Below are 7,801 nucleotides of genomic sequence, written 5' to 3'. Positions count from 1 at the left end.
TCAGAGAGGAGGTGGCTATGGCCTGGATAAGAGGTATAGTAACAAAGTTAAGGTATCTAACTAGATTGGCATATCTTTGAAATGAAATTTCTTCTTTCATCGCATTCTTTATTCTTTTTTTTGCAGAAATTTCATCTTATATGACAGATAAGTTATGTAAGTGATGAATACTAGTCTACAAATCTACATTCTCCATGATATCTTATGATATTTATTTTAGATTAGTATTTTAATTCTATTACAACTTCCTGGTAGAATAATATGTTTTTAGAGGAAAGGGAAAAAAATGAATCTCTAGATTTTTTTTTTTGTGACATACAGAAGATTGAACTTGGGGACTTACATACTTGCTAAGAAAACCTTGCCTTCAGTCCTTTTTGTTTTACTTATTTTCAAATAGTGTTTCATGGTTACCCTGTACTTCAGTCCACCTATTTATCTCTAGTAGAATGACATAAATACATAACACCCAGTTTTTTATTGGTTGAGAGAAGGGTTTGACAACTTTCCTGCTCAAGTTCTCTTCTAACTGTAACACTCCTGATCAGAAAGCTCTGAGTAACTAGGATTAGAGGCAAGGGCCATTGATTACTTTTTTTTTTTTTTTTTTTTTGTAAGTAATGGAAAAAGCTGTGAGTCCATACATTAACATGGGGGAAATTCTGGGGCAAAGTTGTTTTATTTTGCTTTGCCTTATTTCAGGGGAATGAAAGTCAGATTGTTACAGCTTCTTCTTGTCTTGTTCCAGCATGTGAATATGTCATGTAGCCTTCTCTCATTTGGCTCTGCAATGAAAAAAAAATCCTGTTTTTCATCCTTCCAGTGTGACAGTGTTGTGCCTATTTATCCAAAGGATTGTAAATTTTGTAAAAGAGGAAGAATGGGTTAAAAAAAAGGCTGATATATCTTGACCACTTTCTTTTTTTTTTTAGTTTTGCACAATGGTGTTTTTTTTTCAAATTTTTATTATCAAATTGATGTACAGAGAGGTTACAGTTTCTTTTCTTAGCCTTGTGCACATTTTCATAACTTTTCTCTTCTCATGGGACTATCAGATTCTTTCAGTGTCACTGCCTTTCTCGTTTGCCCACTCTCTCTCTTGTGATTAATTTTCCCTATGATCATGAATTTCTGCAAGCTATCTCAAAACTAATTATAAAACTAAAATTAATGATCAGTGAGAAAATATTAAGTTTAGTCAGTAAAAATGGAAAATATCCATCATAAAATACGAAAACATGTAAGTACTTATGAGCACTACACTAAACTACGCTGTGAAAATAGCAGCAGTGGGGACACAGTAACCAGTATTGCTACTGTGTACTGTAACACACTGCCCTCAACTTTCTCTCTTTTATATGTCCTATTATTAATGAATTAAGTACAGACATGTTTTCTAATTGTTAACACTGTTTTGTTGTAGACTTATCAAAGCATATGTTTTGGTAATAAAAGAAGGTATTTTTTTTTTCTTATTCTGGTAGTGGTAGCTAATGTTTGTGCATAAGAACTGTCCTGCTGTTTTTTTGTTTTTTTGTTTGAATATTGTTTTTATATTACACCAATAGGTAACTTCTCAACAGTCAGTGCCTTAGGCAAGGCTCCCTAATTGATGCTGGTGCCTGTCCTGTGCTGAACTGATTTTTTTTTAAATGAGGAAATGATCTATCTCTTTTCATTAATGACTTATGTGGCTGAACCTCATATAAGAAGACCATGAAAGGCGTCAAGGTTCAGAAAATGTGGCCAAGTTTAAGACCAAGAAAACCAAGCCAAGAATTAGGAGAGATATCCGCCTCTAGCATATGCTATTGTTTTACAGTTCATACAAATTATAGATGTGACCAAAATAAATATTTTCCAATTTGTTTGAGACCTTTTATCTCCTAGCTGATGAATGCATTCATCTACACCTTCATTCAAACAATATGCCATCACACACTACAATATTTTTTATTGAAGTTATTTCTACAAAATAACAGACAACAGGTATTACTCAAGGAGGTACAGGAAGTATAAAGCATAAAAGAGACAAAATGTTTACTTGGCTTCAAAACTATGTAATCACTCATAAAATTTCATATTCAGGCCTTTCTAGATACACAAAAAGTAAGGAGATGAAGCAAGGCTCCACACTTAGAAGGCATATGCTTTACATCTTATAGTTTTGTTTACTTTCCTTACTGAGCAAGCAGACAAGGCATTTATGAATTGTGCCAAACAATACATTAATTTTTCCATCAAGGTCAAGTTTATATGTTTGGTCATACTATGTGTGGGAATAGCACTGTTGTCTTGGCACATCCAGACATTATTTTTTTTCTAAAACAGATATGATTGCCACAAATCTCAAACTGTTCATTTCAAAACATACTGTAATTGTTGTTTTTGTTTTTTTTTTTCTTTCATGGGACTGCAATTCAACTTGTGAATCTGCTCAAGTACAGGCAGACTCTGACAATGCTTCTGGAATGCATCTTCCTCACCTCAGACTATTTGTATATTATTTTTTACATTTAAGTTTGTAATGAAACTTCAGAGTCATTATTGAATATCTAAGATAGGCACTGCAGAAATCCAAAGATTAATTAGATACCTTAAATCCCTTGAAGAAATTTTCATGTGTGAAAGGAGCAGATATGAGAAGAATCAATTTATTTCAGGATGAAATAAGTGCTAAATATAGGTACAAATGATACCCTGTGGGAGAATGAAGAAAGGTGAAATAAGCATGGTTCTGGAAAACAGTGTGGATGGGACAGTGTGAAGCTCCTCATTGGAGAAGTGGAGCAGGGATTGACCTCAGGCATGGAGACCTGAACACACAGCTTGTTGGGAAAGTAGCCCCGAGATGTACATGTTTCAAATCATGTTAGGTAATAACAGAAGATGATCAGATTTTGGATGGTCTTGAACATCACATTGAGAAGTTTGGATTCATAATAGTTCATAGTTCAAGTTGGATTCATAATAATTCATAATAATACTGCTTCAACTCAATTTCCTCACAGATGTCATTATTAATTCAGTAAGCCTCCTATAATTGCATTTTATTTTGTAATCATGAAGACTATTAAATAATTTTTATATTAACCATGATTATTTATTATCTACTTTTCAATTCATAATTAAGAGGAAGAAATGTCACCTTTCTTAGAAGAATAAGGTGCTTTTAAAAATTATTTTTAATATTGCTTGCACCAATGTGGTCTCATAATTCATTGTATTACTTAGAAACAAAACAATGGAAATAATTCTAACTACATGATTTGAGAAATGTTATTTGAACCAATAGGTGACAATGACCTCATAATCTTTAGCCTGATTTTGTGTTCATCATTTGCACTCAAACATCATTCAAGTCTCCAGTTTCTCTAGCTGTGTGAAAAGTCATCTCAGATTTAGTAAAATAACTTCTACCTTATGATGGCCACAGATGCTGCCAGAGATACAGGAAAGCACTGAAGAGTGGTTGTTACATAGCAACTGGAATCTTAAGTGGGAAAACCTGAAGCGTTGAGGACCTCAATGATCTACAAGCTTTCTCATACATATCTTTGTTTTGGGGTCTGAGATAACTGAAGAATTCTTCATGTGACCTTGGGGTGGCAGCTGAGTTCCTATGAGAGTGTTTGCTGAGGGACACCATGAAGGCAGCAGTACTAGCTACATGGAAGCTCCCTGGCTTTGCGGGATCTGGCCTCAAGAGTCCCAGTGTCATCTATTATAATTTACTCAGGGATCCAACTACAAGCTGGGTGGGAAGAAAGAATGCCAAAATGTTGACGTTATAGATTTCTGACAAAATTGATGAGTCTGTTTCTGGCCTCATGATAAGAACAGATAGATAGATAGATAGATAGGTAGATAGATAGATAGATAGATAGATAGATAGATAGATAGACAGACAGACAGACAGACAGACAGACAGATAGATAGATAGATAGATAGATAGATAGATAGATAGATAGATAGATAGATAGATAGATAGATAGATAGATATGAGAAAAGTAGAAAGAATGAAAAAGCGATAGAGAGAGAGAAAGGAAGACTGTGAGAATGGGAAGGACAGGGAAAACCAGTATATCAAAAGTAAAGGAGAGAAAGGGAAGGAAGCAGGAAAGAGAGGAAAAAGGAACACTTTTGAGAATTAGAAAGAGAATGTGGCAATGGGCAAATATTAGGTAATTAAGCCATTTATCACAGCTGGTGTGTGAACTGGGTTTTGTTTTCCAGATTCCCTTCAGAAAGAAATGCATTGCAAATGCAATTTAACATAGCCAATTGCCTATGGCTCTCGCTTTCCAATTGCATAGCCATATAAGGCTGTGCCAGAAGTACCTTTAGTTTCCTATCATTTGAATATTAGATTAATATTCATGGTTTATGTTTCTTGGCTGTATATGTAATGAGATTACAGAATACTAGACAACAGAGATTTGTTTAAAATTGAAAAGACTTGGACTGCTGGAACCTGAAGGCTGGATTGGTGCACTCTAAGTCCAAAACACAGGGCAAAACAAGGGAAAACAGAGCAGCCCCAGTGTGCAGAAAAAGGTAAATCGATCTCAAAACACACTGTAGAGACCTCCAAGTCATTTTGTTAAACATTAAATTAAACTCCCTTCCCTTTTATTAAAATCTACAAAGTAATTAAAATCATAATATCAGAGAGCTACAAGGGAAACTAGAGTTCATTTTGATAGTTTTTATTATACATAATTACAGGTATTACCTGGTATTCTCCTTGTTAGACAGAAGGCAGGAACACCACAAGATGATTATTTTCTTGGTTAATGAATAAAATTAATATTGCTTTTTGCAACCAAGAAGACCAAATACAGATAATGTGAATTTGAAAGAGTAAAATTATGCTTCTTTAATTGCAATTTGGGGTAAGATTTCTTTTCACTATAAAACATTTTTACATAAAATTATATCATTGATTATAATAATTACTATTTAAGATGTTAATCTTTAATTTTCCCATTATTTCATATTATAAGGTCAATATAATCTTCTGATCTATCTTAACGTTTTGGCTTTATTATTTTCACTGTCTTCCTAGTTTTAAATCCTATAATTCACTTTGTAATTCTATCCTGTTCTGAACTTAAACATCTGGTGACATGGAGAAGTGGTCAAGGAATGAGAAGTTTTCAAATGGATCCAGGTATTATCAACATCCTGGCATCAAAGACATTGTTTTGTGATAAACATCTCTTTTATGCACAACATCAATAAAGCCAAAAAAATAGTAAAGCTACATCACGGAGAAAATTGAACACATGCTACATTGTAAGATTAAAAGAAAATGGGAACTTTTACTCAATAGATATGTTTAAAAGATTACATTTCATTATTTAAAATTAGAAAGCAAAAAGGCATTTACGCACCATAGCAAAGTTGAATTCAGCCATATTTCCCTGTCTCTATTAAATGTGACAGGATATTTATTCCCTGAAAGAGTTCCTGAAACTTAAAATTTGGTAATTAATCGGTAAATGTAATACCAGAAAAAAAAATATTATATTCCAATAAAATGCCACTCTAACATAGGGAATTTTATCTTAATCTGTTATTTGGCTTCTTTCAGCCAGTTCATTTTGAAATGTTCAGATCTTTGGAGAAAACAATCCTTGACGTTAATGTTATTAACAGACCAAACTATCTAAGATTCAGATTAGGTCTGGGAGTGATTAAAAACAAGGAACTTTCTTGTTAATTTCTTTACCATATTTGCTATTTACTGAGAGAATAATAAGCAAAAATTAGATCCATCTATCATCTTTTAAAGGAAAATAAAAGGACTTTACATATCCACATGTCCATATGCATGTGCTTTATATCCTTCTTTTTTTTTGCTTTTGCTTTCCATTTGCTTGACTTTTTTATATATTAATTCTCTTAGGACATTTCAGGTTATATGTCTGGAAACACCAGCCATCCAGAAAAAAATAAAGGTCGTGAAATAATGAAAACAACGTGTAGAAAGAATTCATATAAAAAGTTTTGGAGACTTGAAAATGGGAACAACAGACATTTAAAAAGTTATTGAACCAGAAAAAAAGTCATTTTCTGGCAGACGTTGATATAAAAATATACTGATAACTCTTGGATAGAAATAAAAGTACTCAACTATTATTACAGAGTTCTTCTGCCTGAAATCCAACTTTGAATTCAATGGTAAAGATAAACTAATTCATAGATTTTTTTTTTCTTTCTGGTTTGCTCATTAGGGGGAAAACCAAGCCATCAAAGTTATATTATATACATCTCTTTCTTTGCAGTACATCTAGGTGTAATGTAAAGAATTTTTTTTCATTATTTACTTTATTTTCTTAGAAAGTGCATCACACTACTATATACACATATTCATTATCTACAGATAATGTGTTTGTAATCTGTCTACTGACATATTTTCATACTAATTTATGTCAATATGAATTTCATTGGTGTTTCTTTGATACACATATTTAAATAAGCAGATGTCCATGCTTTGGCAAACAATACAAAATGATAAAACTCAGAGAAACTCCTTCCAGCAGGATTAATTGAAGAATTTTAGTGGTTTCAAAGTATGAGCAATCCAAGAAGTATCTAGTTAAGTGGTCAAAATCTGGGAATTGAACTGGGAGCTACTTAAGAAGAGGAGAAATTATTCTTTGAATTCTTTCTTGCTTAATTTAGTCCCTGATTCCAGACATGAATATCTAATTTTATCAAGATGTTTTCCCATACTATTTGAACCAAATTGTCCTTGAAGCCTCAAAAATTATAAGCTCAAACAAATATGAAAGCTTTATATGATCTTCCTTTTGTATATTTATTCAACTTTCATTATTATAGTTACCTGGGAAAATGTTTTGAAATGGAACCAGAGTTTTAACATAACTGCAAAAAAATTAAATGATATATAGGACCTTGACCTCTTTTGTAAACGATAACCATTAATAGCTCTCTTATCAACAAAAAAAGGATAGAAGAATGAAATGTTTATTAGTTAGTTTCATTGACTTATCATTTTCTTCCTTGACATTGAATCTGACCACAAAACACATAGTGGAATAAACCTCAGGTACTATTCCCTACCCACGAAGCATACAGATAAGGTAGCATTAGGAAATAATTGTTTTAAAAGTTGGGGTTATCTTGTTCATTACAGTCTATGAAAATTCTCAGACATTTCACCATTAACATAAATTCAAGATATCAATAAGAAGTAATCATGATTGCTGAAAAAAAATAGGTTTAAAAAGAAAGAAAAAGGAATGAAGAAAAAGAAAGGTTCTTCTGGTCATTTGAAAACACATAGTAGTCACTAATTTTCTTTTCTATTACCTAATATTTAGCCCAGAGGACTCTAAAGAGTGTGAGGTATGACAGTAGTTGAAGACTAAAGAAACAAGTTGAGGGCTGGGCATGAAGGAGGAGGCATAGTTAGGATTGTCACCCTTTATAGTTGCCCCTAAACAAAAATTAAAGAGTGTGTGTGTGTGTGTGTGTGTGTGTGTGTGTGTGCGCGCTAGGCTCAGGTTGTGGCTCAGGGAAGCCTGATTAGCAAGTGCAAATTCCCAAATTCAAAGGGGGAAGGAAGAGGGGGGAATGAGGTAACAAACAGTACACGGAATGTATCCAATGCCTAACATATGAAAATGTAACCTCTCTGTACATCAGTTTGACAATAAAAAAAATTCCAAGTTCAAACCCCAGTAGTGGCCAAATAACATAATAATATAAGAACGTCCAATTAAATTCATGTTCTGCTATAATGTTTTTTTCTCATTTCCAACTGCTATCA

Source organism: Perognathus longimembris, chromosome 13 (assembly GCF_023159225.1).
Source record: "Perognathus longimembris pacificus isolate PPM17 chromosome 13, ASM2315922v1, whole genome shotgun sequence".
Lineage (NCBI taxonomy): Eukaryota > Metazoa > Chordata > Mammalia > Rodentia > Heteromyidae > Perognathus > Perognathus longimembris.
The sequence above is the reverse complement of the archived record's forward strand: the minus strand, read 5'-3'. Positions refer to the sequence as shown.